The 20398-nt window shown below is 46.0% G+C and overlaps 1 protein-coding gene and 3 non-coding genes across 4 annotated transcripts in view; all 4 read left to right on the top strand.

Moving 5' to 3' along the window:
* Positions 1-20398, top strand: part of LOC119951599 (zinc finger protein 229-like) — a gene marked incomplete at its 3' end in the record, with an annotated part of 96696 nt that overhangs the window by 22601 nt on the left and 53697 nt on the right. The window lies entirely within an intron of this gene.
* On the top strand, positions 16314-16385 carry trnae-cuc. Its single transcript has one exon. It is a non-coding gene; the product is annotated as a tRNA-Glu (tRNA).
* Positions 17582-17653, top strand: trnae-uuc. Its single transcript has one exon. It is a non-coding gene; the product is annotated as a tRNA-Glu (tRNA).
* On the top strand, positions 18851-18922 carry trnae-uuc. The gene has a single exon. It is a non-coding gene; the product is annotated as a tRNA-Glu (tRNA).

Genomic DNA, 20398 nt, shown 5'->3' on the forward strand with positions numbered 1-20398 from the left:
CAATACTGTACACAGTGCTCCAGATGTGGTCTCACCAAAGTCCTGAAGCATAACCTCCCTACTTTTGTATTCAATTCCCCTCACAATAAACAATAACATTCTATTAGCTTTCCTAATTACTTGCTGTACCTGTATACTCGCCTTTTGTGATTCATGCTGTTGGACACCCAGATCCCTCTGAATCTCTCACCATTTAGATAATGAGCTTTTTATTCTTCTGACCAACATGGACAATCGCACATTTTCCCACATTCTCCATTTGACAGATCTTATTCAACTCATTTAAAATATACCTTTTTAACCTCCTTATGTCCCCTTCACAATTTACATTCCTACCTATCTTTGTATCATTGGAACATAGGAGCAGGAGTTGGCCATTCAGCCCGTCAAGCCTGCTCCACCATTCAATACGATCATGGCTGAACATCCATTTCAATGCCTCCCCCCCCCCCCCCCCCCGCCCACACTATCCCCATATCCCTTTGTGTTATTGATATTTAGAAATCTGTCAGTCTCTGCTTTAAACACACTCAATGACTGAGCTCCCACAGCCCTCTGGGGTAGAGAATTCCAAAGATTCACAGCTTGTAGATCTCTGCAGATCAAACGATTGCCCTGTCCTAGCCCCGTATCCCTGTCAGTTTATTTTCCTCAAAAGCCCATGCAATTTCCCTTTGGAAACATTCCAACATCTCTGCTTTAACCCCTCTGTTAGGAAGTGGCTTCCAGGTATTTCCCATTTTCTTCAAATGCAAATGAGTCTCAGAGAGCACAGAAAGAGGCCATCCCGCCCATCGTTCCCATGCTAGCTCTTTGAATGAACTATCTAATTAGTCCCATTGCCCGGCAATTTTCTTTATCTACAGAATCGGTCCCGTTTCCTTTTGAAAGTTACAGTTGAATTTACTTTCTGCAGCTTTGTCAGACAGTGAATCCCAACAATGTGTTCTGTTTTAAATCGAAAAATTTCACAATACGCTGTGTTCGGATTTTCACAGGAGATTTGAAATGGAGAGAAAGACATGGTGTGGTGTTGTGCGAAGCAAATAATGGCATGATGGGAAAACTAGTCAAGTTTCTTGGTACAATAAAATTTAAACTGACTTCACATAACCTAAGGCCTGAATCTGAGCAGAAAAGGTCAACGTGACCTGAAAACAGGCTGACTCTGTAAACCAAGTTAAACTCCGTTGTCATAACCCAGAGCTGTCTCAATACACTAGATAAGTTAGAAATTGTCTCCTTCGATGCTTAAACAAGTTTGCTCCGTTTCTTAAACATGTGATCAAAAGACAAGATAATGTTATGAGACCCCAAGTCCTCTAGAGGTCAGCAAAGTGACGCCAGTTTTATGATATTACTTCTGGTCGAATACCTGAATCCATGTAATCATGATCCTATAATGTATAAATACTGTCCTATTTCTTTGTAATAGCGAAAACTTTGGAAAGGAAACAGCAATCTCACTGACGGCCCTCCGACTCCAAGTTTCAGCCAGTTTTGCATGCAATTATAGTTTGAAAATAAAGCTTGGTTTTGCTTGTCTAACAATTGTTGTTGAATCTTTCTATCACAGTCCAGAAGCGGGGGAAAATTAATTACAACAATGATTGTTGCACAAAATCAAGACTCAGTCTTTATGATTGATCTTCATGAACGGGCAGAGTGTGAAATACCCAGGTTTACGGTGGCAGTGTCAAGGTGCACACGTTCCAGGGGCTGGGCTGAGGGACCACCCTGCCCTAACCATTCGGGGGGGCCTCCAATCGTGCGGTAACCCCTCGGGTACCGTGACGCCTGGCCCATGTCTGTGTGGGCCAATACTAATCGGCGTCCATGTGACCGACTGGGGAGTCGCTTCAATCAAGGGAGGCCGATTTCGGACTCTCCTATGATCTAACTGCCGCACTTGGATTCACGCCTTGCGCATCGTGGCCATTAGATTGTGCCCTGATTCTCATTTGCTGTAAAAATGTAAAAGCTTATTTGCTGTGTATGTAAAGAATGTGCAATGAGGATAAATTACTGGCAAGAGAGACCTTCAAGCTCTGATTAGCCTCAACATTTGAAACTGTATGAATAAGGGATTGTATAGAATCAGATAAAGGGATAGTATGAAACAGTTCTATTGTATTCCTGTCTGAGATAATGAGAGAAGGTGGTGTCAGTAATTGGGGATCCAATTAAATTAATCCAGTGACCAAATTGACCAATGGTCATGTTACAACAGGCCCAACTCTGACGTGAGGTAATGGTCACTTTGGGAATAAAAGTAGAGGTTCTGAAGGTCTTCCTTGCTGGCCAAGTACTGAAGATTCCCGAGGCCGAGTTCCAAGGAAATTACTGTCAAAGAAGGAGCCAGACTCCCGAGGCTGAATTCCACAAGAATTACTGTCAAAGAAGGAGCCAGAGAGGGTTACGCTGCTACAGACTGGTCACCCACATGAAGTTGGAAAAGTCAATGTATTTTGTTCAGTAAACCTTATTTATTTCATAAACATATTTTAAATTTACTATCCAGAGAATTCAGCCTTTGTCTTAATTGGTTAATTTATTAAATGATAAGTAGGGGGTGGCTGAAATCAATTAAGTTTCAGATAACAGAAATCTTCAATTTAAAAACTTGCATTTCTGTAGCGCCTTTCACAACCATAGGACGTCCCAAAGTGCTTTACAGCCAATTAAATATTTTTGAAGTGTAGTCACTATCATAATGTAGGAAAAGCAGCAGCCAATTTACACACAGCAAGATCCCACACACAGCAATGTGATAATGAGCAGATGATCTGTTTTTAGTGATGTTGACTGAGGGATAAATATTGACCAGGACACCGGGGATAACTCCTCTGCTCTTCTTCAAAATAGTGGCTGTGGGAACTTTTACACCCACCTGAGAGGGGCAGACAGGGGCATGGTAGCACAGTTGCTTCACAGCTCCATTATCCCAGGTTCGATCCCCGGCTTGGGTCACTGTCTAAGCGGAGTCTGCACGTTCTCCCTGTGTCTGCATGGCTTTCCTCCGGTTTCCTCCCACAGTCCAAAGATGTGCAGGTTAGGTGGATTGGCCTAAGTGTCCAAAAAAGGTTGGGTGGGGTTATGTTAGGGTGCTCTTTGCAAGTGCTGGTGCAGACTTGATGGGCCAAATGGCCTCCTTCTGCACTGTAAATTCTATGATGACATGGCCTCAGTTTAACATTTTATTTGAAAGAAGGTTGTTCTGACAGTGCAGCATTCCCTCAGTGCTGGGGCAAGAAGTGTTGCATGTGATTTTTGTCCTTGGATCTCAACTGGGATTTGAACCCACAACCTTGTGACTCAGAGGTGAGAGAGCTTCCCACTGAGCCACAGCTGACACTAGAGACAATGCAAAGTTAGAAAGTGAAAGTTACCCTTTAAAACCCGCACCTTTTGTCTCCAGTGCCTAAATCTAACAATAAAACCCCCCAGTATAAATAACATGGATTTGACTGACAAATGTTGAAGTGTTTGTTTCGAGCCACAAGTTTTAACTTTCCACTTGCTCCTCGGGCACCTTTCTGTCTCTATTGCTCATATCAATGACAGCCAAGAGACCGAGCTGAGGCTGAATTTAGCTGAGAATAACAGGGCCTGGGCCCCAGTTGGGAAACTGCCATGGGCGTCGCACTAATAGAGCGACAGGAAGGTGCTGGAGGACTGACTGGGAAATGGGCGCCAACCAATTGTTATATCGGAGCTGAGGAGAAATCCATCTCTTTCAATACATATACAGGAAAGAGGCTGCAATGAAATCTGTCCCTTTTAACCTGCAGAAAAGCTCTGCCCTTTGCCCACACCCCTGCAAATTCTTCTCTTTACAACTCATTGCTTCACAAAATAAAATAAGATCTCATAGATTCAGAGGCCTACAGCACAGAAATGGCCCTTCGGTCAATTGCGTCAGCACTGTGTAGCCAATTTGCAGCGGAGACGCCATTAAGGTTGTCCTTCTTAATATTGAGTGATATTGCTTTTCAGAGTCGCCAGGAATCAGATGATACCACCACAAGGTTCAATCGGATATTGATCAAAGACCCAACAACCAGTCAATTTAGTTCACATTTAATAATGGTTTATTTACACAAAGGATTAACTCACACATGAAACATAAACACTACGAGCTAAATTACATCCATCACCATGACAACCTATACTTAACTTCAGGCACCCGGCTTAGGTCAGATGAACAATGGACTTTGTTCGAATCTGGATCTGTTGGGTCTGGAGAAGTAACTGTGGTTCAGTTAGGCTCACCCGTCTGGTAGCAAGCGTTGAACTTGCTTCTGGTCAAGGTGCTGCAGTTGGCTTCAGGTATAGGCCGGGCTGAAAAGTGCGGGTGTGCACTGGTCCAAAAGAGACCGAATACATGGCAGTGTCTCTCTTTACTCTTGGAGGTCTTGCGCTCTTTTGGGTGATCCTTTGCTTTGGACCCAATAATTGGGCAGTCCTCGATCACTGCCTTCGATCTGAGCCAATAAAGGGACGGGTGCCTTGATGTCTGGGCGTGTCCTAAGCGGTCATTGACCTTGGCTGTTTATGCTTCCTGAGTAAAGGGAGTGGCGCCGATGTGTCTGGAATTGTATCGGATACCTGAGTACCAGTTCCTTTGTCCTGGGGAAATGGGTCATTAGAATGTAAATCGATTAGGGGTTTCACTGCTGTTTGGTTCTCTGTTAGCAAATATACATTCAGGCTCTGAGTTTGCCTGAATCCTGTATTGGAATCCATGATTCCTTTTTAAGTGGACATTCCAGGTGGCTAAAATGTATACAACTCTTTATAAATATGAGAAATGCCAATAAAAAGATTTTTTTAGAAAAGAATGTATTCAGACAGGGTTGTTTCCAGGCTTACCTTTTTCCACCCTGCAATGCATCATCTTTTGTGGAATCTGAGTCAAAATGCTGAGGTATTGGCTATTTGAAAAGCACAGAAGAATGAGATGCAAAATATCCACCCTACACATCAGCCCAGAGTGCGATGGAATACTCTCCACTTGCCTGGATGAGTGCTGCTCCAACAACACTCAAAAACCTTGACACCATCTAGGACAAAGTAGTCCACTTGATTGGAACCTCATTCACCACCTTGAATATTCACTCCCTCTACAATCGACATACAGTGGGAGCAGCGTGTACCAAATACAAGATGCACTGCAGCAACTCGGCCAGGTTTCTTCAACAGCACCTTCCAAACCCCCAATCTCTGCCACTTGGAAGGAAAAGGGCAGTAAATTCATGGGGGCACCACTGCCTGCAAGTTCCCCTCCAAGCCACACACCATCCTGACTTGGAACTATATCGCAAGACATCCCTCATCACAATGCAGAGAACCTTATTGTCTGATGTTGCATTCCAGGTGTTTTTCACATCCAACAAGCTCTTTCTTCCTCAGCAACCATATGCTGCTTTGTCCATTAGCTCTTGTGGGAGGGTTTTTACGGTCCCAAAATAGGGAACCCTCCTTGACGATCTTTTTACAAAGACACCTCTAATTCATCATCAGACAATGAAGGTGCTCTGCATTGTGATGAGGCATGTCTAGTTCTATGCCCACCAAGAGATAGGAAATCCCCTTAAATACTCACTAGTCTTTAAAAGCTGAAACAGTCAATTATTTCCTGTACCAGTGATCTCGACTAACAGAATGCTGTACATAATTAACATTGGAAGGGATTGGAAGGCCAATGGTGGGCTGCCTCTGCCACCGCAAAACACCCGCGGGGGGAGCAGAAAATCCCACCCACTGTGTCCATAGCTGGAAAATATAGATAGACACTGACCACTCAGTCCCGAGTTACTGACCATGATCCGATCATGGCCTCTGCCACCTCCTCCCAGGCCCGGTTGATATCTGTGGATGACAACCTCCTTCCCACCTTGGGGAACAGCGTGCCCCACCTCTCCTCCATGCCATCCAGTAAAAGCTCGAGTTCTGTATCCGTGAATCTCGGGGCCTGCTTTGGAATTGCACTAGTGCCACGTGGTGTGAGTGCTGCCACATTAGCATGTCCTAAATGGCTCCGGCAGTCACACCCCCATCAGGACCGGGGAACACCTCCCATTCAGTCCTGGTGTCTACACTTAGCCTCTCAAACAGAGAATTCTGCCCCTTGTTCTTTGCTTCCTGACTTGATTCTCTAAATTGGGGAATTGTGGTCCCTGTGACATCACACTGTCGGGTATGATGCTATTGTGACAGAGTTCCGTGTTGTCACGGTACCCACCATGTTTGTTTACGTCATCCCGCATCACCCGTTTCCATAGTTACCCAGTTTAACTCGCTGTTGACAGAATCTTTCCCATTGATTTGGTGTTCTACCTGCCAATTGCTCAGACAGAAAACGATTGCTAAGAGTGAACATTATATCCAGGCACTCAGAACAATGATCGTGACTACGTGGATTTTATATTGTTGGGCAAATGGTAAAATTCACGGAGCAGTTTGCTCCGTTTCTGTTGCAAAGATTGATGAAGTGAATACTGTAGGAATTGAAGAAATTATCCCCGGTGGAGATCAGGCACAATGTGTCAACGGTCAAAATACCTCAGCTGCTGTTGTGTCTGCAGAGGAGATCGAAGTTGGAACCGAACGAGGAGCTTTCGATAGCTGGGGATCCAGGTAGCTAGGAGCTGGGGGGTCCTGCATAAGCTCAATTTGACACGGTTGGTGCAACAGATGGAGGAGGATTTCAAGAGATGGGATTTGTTGCCACTCTCCCTGGCGGGAAGGGTGCAATTGGTCAAGATGACGGTCCTCCCGAGGTTCCTGTTTGTGTTCCAGTGCCTGCCCATCCTAATCCCCAAGGCTCTTTTTAAATGGATAAGCAGGAGCATCATGCGATTCGTATGGGCAAATAAGACCCCGAGGGTGAAGAGGGCGTTTTTGGAGCGTAGCAGGAACAGAGGGGTGCTTGCACTGCCGAATGTATGTGGCTATTATTGGGCAGCTGATTTGGCAATGATCCGTAAGTGGGTAATGGAGGGAGATGCGGTGGCGTGGAAGAGGCTAGAGGTGGCGTCTTGTGTGGGTACGAGTCTGGGGGCACTGGTGAATGCACCGTTGCTGCTCCAGCCAGCAAGGTACACCACCAGTCCGGTGGTGGCGGCATCTCTGAAGATTTGGGAGCAGTGGAGGCGACATAGGGGCAAGGTGAGGGCCTCGGTCTGGTCCCCGATATGAGGGAACCACAGGTTTGTCCCGGGTAGGATGGATGGGGGATTTCTGAGCTGGCATCGGGCAGGGATTTTAAAAATGGAGGACCTATTCATCGATGTGCCTTTGTGCAGCCTAGGGGCGCTAGAAGAGAAATTTGGGTTACTTCCCGGGAATGCTTTTAGGTACATGCAAGTGAGGGCGTTTGTGAGCCAGCAGGTGAGGGTACTTCCGCTGCTCCCAGCACGAAGGATTCAGGACAGGGTGATTTCGGGCGTATGGGTTGGAGAAGGCAAGGTCTCGGCGATCTATAAGGAACTGCAGGAAGTGGAGGAGGTCTCAGTGGCGGATTAAAGGGCAAGTGGGAGGAGGAGCTCGGGGAGGAGCTGGATGAGGATCTGTGGGCTGATGCCCTGAGTCGGGTTAATTCGTCCTCCTCTTGTGCCAGGCTCAGCCTAATACAGTTCAAAGTTGTTCATAGGGTGCATATGACGGGGGCGAGGATGAGTAGGTTTTTTGGGGTGGAGGGGGGGGGGTGGGCAGTTGATTTTTCCTTTTTTGTTCTCTTTTGTTTAGGTTAGAGTGGAGCGTTTTCCTTACTGCCGTGTTTATTTGTTAACTGGTGGTTATTGTATTTTGTTGGAAATACCATGTATAATTTTTGCTTGTTTTGTGCTTTACCTCTTTTTCTGTTTGGAGTGTTTGGTTGAAAATCGTTGAAAATTTGAATAAATATATTTGAAATAAAAACTCTAGGTACGATCTACCAGCTGTGTTGCGCCCGAACAGGAGCACCGTGCAGCCGGTAGATGTAGCTTCCCCCAGGCTTCCAGGCAGGTGATACACCTCATTAGATCTAACCCGGTCTCGCACAGCGTCGCGATCAGGATCTCACCCACAATGGGTGGGATTGAGCCTCAAACACTTAACTGGGTTTAAAACCCAGGATCTATCGGCTCCTGGCATCACCAGGGAAACCCCAGCCAGGTGCCGTTCAGTACTGGTCCACACAGACATGGGAAGCCCTGAGAAAGGGGGGGTCATCAGTGACCCCATAGCCCATGGGGAGTTGAGGGATAACGCCATGTGTGTGGGGAGTGAGATTGCTCATGGGTGGGGGAGCCTCAAGCTGACTGATAGAAATTGGGGCACCCTTTCCAAACGGTGGGCCGATCTGTGAGAAGCCGGTCTGGCCGGCGACTTCAGCTCCCCAGTGATGAAGATGATTCTCAGTGTGGGCTTGACCGGGGAGAAATTCCCCAGGGCCCAGAAAAGTGACAAAATGTGGTTAAATTGCGGCGGAGAACTTGCCGACAGAGTCAGGGAGAAATTCACAACAAACCTGCCACAAATAACACTTTGAAACAGGGGCTGTTTAGCACAGGGCTAAATCGCTGGCTTTGAAAACAGACCAAGCAGGCCAGCAGCACGGTTCGATTCCTGTAACAGCCTCCCCCAACAGGCGCCGGAATGTGGCGACTAGGGGCTTTTCAGAGTAACTTCATTTTGAAGCCTACTCGTGACAAAAAGTGATTTTCATTTCATTCATTTCATTTCATGCCCACTCCTCTTTCCACAGATGCTGCCGGACCTGCTCAATTTTTCCAGTTCTTTCTGTATCTATGTTAAATTTGTCTATGGTGGCGGAACACTATTTACTGTCAAGGATAAAATAAATGTCCTTCCTCAGCCTTTGTGGATAATTTCAGTGGAAATGTGCTCTCCCAGCATCAAAGAGCAACAGCCCACTGGAAGCAAAGTCTTGAGACCGGCCAGTCCAGCAGAAAGAAACCCTCTGACCCTCCCACTTCACCAAGTGTCAGAATGAACATGGTTCAGTCCTGGATGTGATTAACAGCAGCAACTGTAGCAGAATCCAACTCCTTCAATGACTTGAGAACTCGTTGGTGTCTCAGCAGGCTGGATAACTGAGTGAATCCCTTTCCACACTGAGAGCAGGTGAATGGCATCTCTCTGGTGTGAACTCGGTTCAGCACACTGGCTAAATCACTGGCTTTTAAAGCAGACCAAGGCAGGCCAGCAGCACAGTTCCATTCCCGTACCAGCCTCCTGAACAGGCGCCGGAATGTGGCGACTAGGGGCTTTTCACAGTAACTTCAGTGACAATACTTGTGACAATAAGTGATTTTCATTTCAGTGTAGATGATGTTCTAAACCTCTGTGTGCAGAGAGCAGCTGAATGGTCTCTCCCCAGTGTGAACTCGCTGGTATCTCAGCAGTTGGAATGAATGACTGAATCCCTTACCACACAGAGGGCAGGTCAATGGCTTCTCACCTGTATGAACCCACTGATGTCTCAGCAGGATGGATGGCTAAGTGAATCCCCTCCCACACACACTGCAGGTGAACGGCCTCTCCCCGGAGTGAACTCTCTGGTGTGTCAGCAGGTTGGTCAATTGAGAGAATCTCTTCCCTCACAGAGCAGGTGAACAGTCTCTCCCCAGAGTGAACTCGCTGGTGTGTCAGCAGTTGGGGTGAATGACTGAATCCCTAACCACACTCAGAACAGATAGAACATAGAACAGGCCCTTCGGCCCTCGATGTTGTGCCGAGCAATGATCACCCTACTCAAACACATGTATCTACCCTACACCCGTAACCCAACAACCCCCCCCCCCCCAACCTTATTTTTTAGGACACTACGGGCAATTTAGCATGGCCAATCCACCTAACCCGCACATCTTTGGACTGTGGGAGGAAACCGGAGCACCCGTAGGAAACCCATGCACACACGGGGAGGACATGCAGACTCCGCACAGACAGTGACCCAGCCGGGAACCGAACCTGGGACCCTGGAGCTGTGAAGCATTTATGCTAACCACCATGCTACCGTGCTGCCCAAATTAATGTTCTCTCCCCAGTGTGAACACGTCGATGTGTTTCCAGCACCGATGGGGAGCAGAATCCCTTCCCACAGTCCCCACATTTCCACGGTTTCTTCATGGTGGCTCTCCAGGTTTGATGATCAGCTGAGTTATCCACACTGAACGTGAGTACGGTTTCTCCCTGCTGTGAATGGTGCGATGTGTTTTCAGGCTGTGTAACTGGTTAAAGCTCTTTCCACAGTCAGTGAACTGGAACACTCTCACTCAGATGCCTGGGTCTTGGTAGAGTTTTCAGCTCAGACTGATGTTTAAAGCCTTTTGAAGAAGACAGAACAGTAAAATTATTTTTCCTTCTTGATTGAAGGGCCGATGATAATCATGTCCTGATGAATCAAGTGACTGTCAGATCTTCATCTGAGATTTAATTTGAGATTTCTGTCTGCAAATCCTCACTTTCTGATGTCCTGTAAAATGAGTTTACAAAAGTCATCACTGTCAGCACAGTATAGAAATTAAGAACAGACAATTCTAGTTTCTCTGGAATATTCAGTCCTCTTTCATTCCTCAAAAACTGCAAATCTCCATCCCACACACTCACCCTCCATTCTCACACTGCTGTATCTAATATTCACCCTCACAATTCTCCTGAAAGTCTTTCTGCAGCTATGATAGCATAGTGGTTAGCACAGTTGCTTCACAGCTCCAGGATCCCAGGTTCGATTCCTGGCTTGGGTCACTGTCTATGCGGAATCTGCACGTTCTTCCCGTGTCTGCGTGGATTTCCTCCAGGTGCTCCGGTTTCCTACCACAGTCCAAAGAAGGGCAGGTTAGGTGGATTGGCCATGTTAAATTGGCCTTAGTGTTCAAAAAGGTTGGGTGGGGTTACTGGGTTACAGGGAGGGTGGGGGTGCGCGCTTGGGTAGGGTGCTCTTTCCAAGGACTGGTGCAGACTCGATGGGCTGAATGGCCTCCTTCTGCACTGTGAATTCTATGATTCTATGATATGTCTATATTACTGGACTAAAATTTTGGGTAATGTACAGAACTGTATGATTTGATTAGATATTTAGAGATTTTTGTGTGGTGGTGGTGGGGGGGCGTGGCGGTGGAGGGGGCGGTGGGGGGGGAGGGGGGTTTAAGACTGCATGGGGTTGCTTCAAGGAAGAACTTTATTTTGGAGGAAGAGCTCTCGAACCTCCTGCCTCTGAAGTTGGTGGTAGCAGAGATGATTAAGAATTTTAAAATGAAATTGAATGGGTACATGAAGGAAATAAACTTTCAGGGGAACAGGGACTGGTTGTTTAGCTATACAGAGTCGGAATGGACAAGCTATTAAATTGATTTGTTCTGTGCCATAATGGCTCTATGTCTGGAAATATATACGTAGCTTTAGTATTATATTACAAGACTAGAAATATTAGTTAATATACCTTATTACAGAACCAAAAATAATACATCTAATCTGTACCACATAACAACACTGGGTATATCTCGCCCATATTAACTTACTGTCCCCTTAAATGTCAGCCATCTCCAGGGGAATCCAGCCCCTTATCTGTGAACATTAGGAAAGAGACCATCCTTTTAGCCAGACAAATAAATGTGGGGCTGATTTAGCACAGGGCTAAATCGCTGGCTTTGAAAGACCGAGGCAGGCCAGCTGCATGGTTCAATTCCTGTACCAGCCTCCCCGAACAGGTGCTGGAATGTGGCGACATTACAGTAACTTCATTTGAAGCCTACTTGTGACAACAAGTGATTTCCGTTTCATTTTTTCATGTGTCAAGCTGAGGGACCAAAGGATGTCAATGTCTTTAAGAGAGAGAGAGAGACCTGGGCCAAGCTTTCCAGAGTCTGCACCCTCCCTGGATTCACTTCCATTCCCTTCAGTTGAGGTCAGAATGAGACAATAAATGGAAAGGTTAGAAAATAAAGTGTTTTACTTACAGAGGTTGAAAACAGGAGGAAGGTTTAGTCTGTGTGAAGCTCAATTATCACTCACACAAAGCCCGCGCTCTGATTGGCTGGAGAACCAGAGTACCTCCCATTCTCAAACTTTTTTTATTGGTCAACATCTCAGCAGGGAGGTCAGGGGGCGGGCTCTTTCCCGCATGTGCTCAGCTCCGCCCCCTCAACCACCACCCATGGACATGCGCAGTCCCAGGCCGCCAGCCCGCGTGGCGGATAGAGCGGTTTCCCCAGCGCGGGGGAGCCTGGGAGCTACGGACGCCATTACTCATCCGGGGACCAGTCATCAAACCATGGGACTGGGATGAAAAGTTGGGTGGGGAGCGCACTCACCCCACCCTGACACAAAGTACATGTCGGCAGTCACTGGATTTGATTGTGACGCCCCCCCCCCTCCTTAGAAACATTTTTTTTAACTTCAGGTGGAAACATTTAGGCACTGGGTGACATTGGGGAGAGCAATAGGTGAGAGTGAAACTGAACCCCAGAGTCAGCACCTTCAAGGAAGGAGAATTGGGGGAAAAGCAGGAGGAATGCAAGAGGGAGGATTGCGAGTGCGAGTGCACACCAATGCGAAGGCAAATGTACACCGAACGTGAGGGCACACTGAGCACAAAGCCATACCGAGCACGAGCGCACATCGAGCGCAAAGCCATACTGAGGGCGAGTACACACTGATTGTGGCAGACCAACATCATGCCGAGTGCGAGGGACACCGAATGTGAGGGCCCTGTTCACTATGTATTTGTTTATTCTGTAATTGGTTTCCTCATGTCACTGTGATGCTCCAGTTATCCATTTGTACAACTACACTGTCGTGTATTGTAGTGTATTGAAGCCTGTAGAATGGCACGGTGCTGTCTCTTTGTGATTTACGGTTATTGTGGTATGCGGACTGTTCATGGACCAGGTTTCGTCTGTTTCTTTGCAATGGTGAAATGACAGTGATTTTGCGGTATTTTACCTATTTACTGTTTTATGTTGGTGTTTTGTATTTTGTTTTTATGTATACGGAAGAATTATTGAACAATTCAAGATGTAAAACTTGTCTGCAGGTTGTGTTTCTCTGAGTTTCTGTTGTTTTGGCTGTAACTCTGTTTCCAGACCTGGTGTTTTGTATGGTGACTGCCTTTTTCTAACTTTGCAGCCAGAACTTATCCAAGGTTGTACATTCCTGCTACCGGTTTGATGAAGGGCAGCAGTAGCCTGCTGGAAGGGGTGGATTTTGGTTGGCATGCTGCCGGGCTGAAGGTGGAGGAGAGCTCAATCTTGCAGTCTTTGAACTAGACGGTGTCGGGAGACCAGGATTGGGTACTGTGGGAGAGGCAAGGCAGGGGCCCAATTGACTGTGTAATTCAGAGGTCTTATCAGGGTATCTCATAACCTACTGGTGACTCCTGTGTTTGTTTGTTTTTAATATATTTTATTACAAACATGGATCAACGCAGGTTACAGCAAATAAACACCCCGGGAAACATACTTCCCAGCAATCAACTATACAATGTGTACAGATTTCCCCCCATTTTCACCCTCCCCCCCCCCCCCCCCCACGACAAACAGCCCCTCACTCATAGTCACAAACATCCCCCACCTTTCCTCAAAGCCCGCTGAAGAGCCCCTTAACTCATACTTTATATTTTCTAACCACAGGAAGTCATACGGGTCACACAACCAAGCCGCCATCCCCAATGGCCATGCCGACCACCACTTCAGCAAAATTTGCTGCCGTGCAATCAGAGAGGCGAACGCCACAACATCGACTTTCCACCTCTGCATGAAACCCAAAATATTGCCACCAAAGGGTCCCGGTCCACCTCCTCCTCCACAATCTTGGCTAAGACCGCGAACTCTCCTGCCCAGAATCTTCCCAATTTTTTGCAACCACAAAACATGTACACCTAATTCGCTGGCCCCCACCCACACCTCTCACACTGATCTGCTACCCCCTGGAAGAAGCCACTCATTCTCGCCTGAGTCATATGCACCCTGTGCACCACCTTAAACTGTTCAGGCTCAACCTTGCACAAGAGGGGGTCCCGTTTATCCTACGCAGTGCCTCATTCCATTCTCCCCAATTGATCTCCCCTCCCAACTCTGCTTCCCATTTCTCCTTGATCTTCACCACCCACTCGCCTCTCTGCTCCCCCAGCCACTTGTATATATATCCCAAATTCTTCCCTCCCCTTCCGCATCCTGAAGCAACAGCCGCTCCAGCAGGGTGACCTGTGTTTGTGGCTGCTCCTTGTTTGGGGGCAATGCAGGGTGCTGATGTTTTTCTTTTGAACTGATGTTAGTCTCTGTGTAACTGGTGAGGAATTGTATGTTTGCTATCGTCTTATTGTTTTTTCCCCAGCGGCTGTGTGCTTACCAAATGTGGCCCCTCATGCTTGTTGCCTGGGGGTGTGGTCAGCTCGCAGTGCTGGGGAGGGGGAGGGGTGTCCCCTCTCACTCCTCAGCCATGCTCCATGGAGCCGTGCAAGAAATAATCTCATTCAAAACTTGTGGAAGTGTAAATGTCACAAGGCTGTGAGATGACGTATTGTGCTAATGTTTAACAGCAAATCGGAATGAGGAAGCTTTGCCTCATAGTTACAGATGAGTACGTTTTAATGTTCCTGCCAGTATGAAACAGGGGAGTTTGTGTATGTTCAGCAAACATGACAGTTTCACTTCCGAAACAGATCAACAAAAATTGGAAACTATTCAAATTTTGATCAAAACGTAATTGCGAAAAACAATGTATTTAACAATTGAAATGAGTTATTACTAATTACTGATCAGTGTCCGCCGGATGTTGCGTTGCACGTTTCACAGGAGCCACAGTGAGAAGGTTGGTGGGTTTTGTAAATTGCAAGTGACACATGAGCAGCTTGTTGGGCTGTTTCGTCTCACTGTCGATTTCATGTTCCAGGTAACAGCAATCGGTGTTGTGACTGGCTGACGATGTCACTTGTGTTCATTCTGAACATGTAATTTTGTATATTTCGAATGAAAACATGGACATGAAAATTAAAGGTGAATGATATACTGTCAGGTGGTTTAACTTTTGCTTGTCAGTTTCCCTGGTGGTCTAGTGGTTAGGTTTGGCGCTTTCACTGCCACAACCCGGGTTCGATTCCCGGTCAGGGAATGATAAATTATTGTTGTCCACAAAACTGTTCAACGAAGTTGTATCACAGTTTCACAGAAAGAGCTCTTCTAGAATCAGTTAATTGACATTTGTAGTTTCGCGTGAAAGCTGGCAAAGTAACAAGTGCACAGGTCAACAATAAACACAGAGGCAGGAAGAAATGGGCCGTGATTGGCTGCAAACGAAGAGAGATATGTAAGCAGCAGAAATCTGGCTGGTGTTGAGCCAGCTTTTATTGCTCACACAAACAAAATTATCTCCCAGATCTGGTTCCAAATCTTGGGTGTGATGACAAGAAAACTTCTAACTGAAATTATTCAGTCCATTGAGGTCACAGGAGCTGAATAAAACAGAAGAAGCTCAAAGGTAGTGCCACACACTGAGGAATTGTGGCAATGTTGCTGGGAGGTTAAGTGAGCTGAATACAAGCAACCTGCATGTTTGTGAGCCTGTGCTTGGTGTATTGGGAGGTTTGCCCTGGTTAGAGTGTCCCCGGGATGGGCAGTAACTAGCAGATCGAAGCTGCAGTCTCCGCGTTCTGCTGGCAGCGAGTGAATGGAGAGTTTGGGTAAAATCCTGCTGCTTGCCCCTCACTCACCCACTGTGGAGCCGGGCAAGAATTTATCTCATTCAAAACTTGTGGAAGTGTAAATTTCACAAGGCTGTGAGATGACGTATTGTGCTAATGTTTAACAACAAATTGGAACGAGGAAGCTTTGCCTCATAGTTACAGATGAGTACGTTTTAATGTTCTGCACAGTATGAAACAGGGGAGTTTGTGTATGTTCAGCAAACGTGATATTTTCACTTCGGTAAAAGATCAACAAAAATTGGGAACTATTCAAATTTTGATCAAAACGTAATTGCGAAAAACAATGTATTTAACAATTGAAATGAGTTCTTACTAATTACTGATAATGTCCGCCGGATGTTGCGTTGTAAGTTTCACAGGAGCCACAGTGAGAAGGTTGGTGGGTTTTGTAAATTGGAAGTGACACATGAGCAGCTTGTTGGGCTGTTTCGTCTCACTGTCGATTTCATGTTCCAGCAAACGGCAATCGGTGTCCTGATTGGCTGAAGATTTCTCTTATGTTCATTCTAAACATGGAAGTTTGTATATTTCTAATGAAAACTCGGACATGAATATAAAAGGTGAATGATATAGTGTCAGGCAGTATAACTTTTGCGTGTCAGTTTCCCTGGTGGTCTAGTGGTTAGGATTCGGCGCTCTCACCGCCGTGGCCCGGGTTCGATTCCCGGTCAGGGAATGATAAATTATTGTTGTCCACAAAACTGTTCAACGAAGCTGTATCGCAGTTTCACAGAAAGGAGCTCTGCTAGAATCAGGTAATTGACATTTGTTGTTTCGCGTGAGAGCTGGCAAAGTTACAAGTGCACAGGTCAACAATAAACACAGAGGCAGGAAGAAATGGGCCGTGATTGGCTGCAAACGAAGAGAGATTATGAAGCAGCAGAAATCTGGCCGGTGTTGAGCCAGCTTTTATTGCTCACACAAACAAAATTATCTCCCAGATCTGGTTCCAAATCTTGGGTGTGATGACAAGAAAACTTCTAACTGAAATTATTCAGTCCATTGAGGTCACAGGAGCTGAATAAAACAGAAGAAGCTCAAAGGTAGTGCCACTCACTGAGGAATTGTGGCAATGTTGCTGGGAGGTTAAGTGAGCTGAATACAAGCAACCTGCATGTTTGTGAGCCTGTGCTTGGTGTATTGGGAGGTTTGCCCTGGTTAGAGTGTCCCCGGGATGGGCAGTAACCAGCAGATTGAAGCTGCAGTCTCCACGTTCTGCTGGCAGCGAGTGAATGGAGAGTTTGGGTAAAATCCTGCTGCTTGCCCCTCACTCACCCACTGTGGAGCCGGGCAAGAATTTATCTCATTCAAAACTTGTGGAAGTGTAAATTTCACAAGGCTGTGAGATGACGTATTGTGCTAATGTTTAACAACAAATTGGAACGAGGAAGCTTTGCCTCATAGTTACAGATGAGTACGTTTTAATGTTCTGCACAGTATGAAACAGGGGAGTTTGTGTGTGTTCAGCAAACGTGATAGTTTCACTTCGGTAAAAGATCAACCAAAATTGGGAACTATTCAAATTTTGATCAAAACGTAATTGCGAAAAACAATGTATTTAACAATTGAAATGAGTTCTTACTAATTACTGATAATGTCCGCCGGATGTTGCGTTGTAAGTTTCACAGGAGCCACAGTGAGAAGGTTGGTGGGTTTTGTAATTGGAAGTGACACATGAGCAGCTTGTTGGGCTGTTTCGTCTCACTGTCGATTTCATGTTCCAGTAAACAGCAATCGGTGTTGTGATTTGCTGAAGATGTCACTTGTGTTCATTCTAAACATGTAATTTTGTATATTTCTAATGAAAACTCGGACATGTATATAAAAGGTGAATGATATAGTGTCAGGCGGTTTAACTTTTGCTTGTCAATTTCCCTGGTGGTCTAGTGGTTAGGATTCGGTGCTTTCACCACCGTGGCCCGGGTTCGATTCCCGGTCAGGGAATGATGAATTATTGTTGTCCACAAAACTGTTCAACGAAGCTGTATCGCAGTTTCACAGAAAGGAGCTCTGCTAGAATCAGTTAATTGACATTTGTAGTTTCGCGTGAGAGCTGGCAAAGTTACAAATGCACAGGTCAACAATAAACACAGAGGCAGGAAGAAATGGGCTGTGATTGGCTGCAAACGAAGAGAGATTATGAAGCAGCAGAAATCTGGCCGGTGTTGAGCCAGCTTTTATTGCTCACACAAACAAAATTATCTCCCAAACTGGTTCCAAATCTTGGGTGTGATGACAAGAAAACTTCTAACTGAAATTATTCAGTCCATTGAGGTCACAGGAGCTGAATAAAACAGAAGAAGCTCAAAGGTAGTGCCACTCACTGAGGAATTGTGGAAATGTTGCTGGGAGGTTAAGTGAGCTGAATATAAGCTACCTGCATGTTTCTGAGCCTGTGCTCGGTGTATTGGGAGGTTTGCTCCTGGTTAGCATGTCCCCGGGATGGGCAGTAACCAGCAGATTGAAGCTGCAGTCTCCGCGTTCTGCTGGCAGCGAGTGAATGGAGAGTTTGGGTAAAATCCAGCTGCTTGCCCCTCACTCACCCACTGTGGAGCCGGGCAAGAATTTATCTCATTCAAAACTTGTGGAAGTGTAAATTTCACAAGGCTGTGAGATGACGTATTTTGCTAATGTTTAACAACAAATTGGAACGAGGAAGCTTTGCCTCATAGTTATAGATGAGGACGTTTTAATGTTCTGCACAGTATGAAACAGGAGAGCTTGTGTATGTTCAGCAAACGTGATATTTTCACTTCGGTAAAAGATCAACAAAAATTGGGAACTATTCAAATTTTGATCAAAACGTAATTGCGAAAAACAATGTATTTAACAATTGAAATGAGTTATTACTAATTACTGATAATGTCCGCCGGATGTTGCGTTGTAAGTTTCACAGGAGCCACAGTGAGAAGGTTGGTGGGTTTTGTAAGTTGGAAGTGACACATGAGCAGCTTGTTGGGCTGTTTCGTCTCACTGTCGATTTCATGTTCCAGCAAACGACAATCGGTGTTCTGATTGGCTGAAGATTTCTCTTATGTTCATTCTAAATATGGAAGTTTGTATATTTCTAATGAAAACTCGGACATGAATATAAAAGGTGAATGATATAGTGTCAGGCAGTATAACTTTTGCGTGTCAGTTTCCCTGGTGGTCTAGTGGTTAGGATTCGGCACTTTCACCGCCGTGGCCCGGGTTCGATTCCCGGTCAGGGAATGATAAATTATTGTTGTCCACAAAACTGTTCAACGAAGCTGTATCGCAGTTTCACAGAAAGGAGCTCTGCTAGAATCAGTTAATTGACATTTGCAGTTTCGCGTGAGAGCTGGCAAAGTTACAAATGCACAGGTCAACAATAAACACAGAGGCAGGAAGAAATGGGCCATGATTGGCTGCAAACGAAGAGAGATTGTGAAGCAGCAGAAATCTGGCCGGTGTTGAGTCAGCTTTTATTGCTCACACAAACAAAATTATCTCCCAGACTGGTTCCAAATCTTGGGTGTGATGACAAGAAAACTTCTAACTGAAATTATTCAGTCCATTGAGGTCACAGGAGCTGAATAAAACAGAAGAAGCTCAAAGGTAGTGCCACTCACTGAGGAAATGTGGAAATGTTGCTGGGAGGTTAAGTGAGCTGAATATAAGCTACCTGCATGTTTCTGAGCCTGTGCTCGGTGTATTGGGAGGTTTGCTCCTGGTTGGAGTGTCCCCGGGATGGGCAGTAACCAGCAGATTGAAGCTGCAGTCTCCGCATTCTGCTGGCAGCGAGTGAATGGAGAGTTTGGTTAAAATCCGGCTGCTTGCCCCTCACTCACGCACTGTGGAGTCTGGCAAGAAATAATCTCATTCAAACCTTCTGGAAGCGTAAATGTCACAATCTGTGAGATGACGTATTGTGCTAATGTTTAACAACAAATTGGAACGAGGAAGCTTTGCCTCATAGTTACAGATGAGTACGTTTTAATGTTCTGCACAGTATGAAACAGGGGAGTTTGTGTATGTTCAGCAAACGTGATAGTTTCACTTCGGTAAAAGATCAACCAAAATTGGGAACTATTCAAATTTTGATTGTGTTCATTCTATACATGGAAGTTTGTATATTTCTTTTTTTTTTAATAAACAATTTTATTGAGGTAGTTTTTGGCTTTATAAACAGTTACAGACATCATCAGAAAGGAAGCAAAAAAGGCAAAAATGTGCAAACATCCACGTACTTTCAATACTTCCATCGTACCGTATTGCACAAGCCCGCTCCCCTCCCACCCGTACTACCCGCCATATTTTCCCTCCTACTCTACTCTACCCCCCCCTCCCCCCACCCCCCTGCTGACGCTCACTCTCCCGCAAAGAAGTCAATAAATGGTTGCCACCTCCGGGTGAACCCCTGCACAGATCCCCTCAAGGCGAACTTAATTTTTTCCATCCCCAGGAAACTTGACATGTCCGCAAGCCACCACTCAGTCTTCGGGGGCTTTGAGTCCCTCCACGCCAATAATATTCGTCGCCGGGCTATCAGGGAAGCAAAGGCCAGCACATCGGCCGCTTTCTCCCCCTGGACGCCCGGGTCTTCCGAAACCCCAAAAATTGCCACCCCTGGACTCATCACCACCCTTGTTTTTAGCACCTGGGACATGACCCCCGCAAATCCCTCCCAGTACCCCCTCAGCTCAGGGCATGCCCAAAACATGTGCA

Source organism: Scyliorhinus canicula, chromosome 17 (genome assembly GCF_902713615.1).
Source record: "Scyliorhinus canicula chromosome 17, sScyCan1.1, whole genome shotgun sequence".
Classification (NCBI taxonomy): Eukaryota; Metazoa; Chordata; class Chondrichthyes; order Carcharhiniformes; family Scyliorhinidae; genus Scyliorhinus; species Scyliorhinus canicula.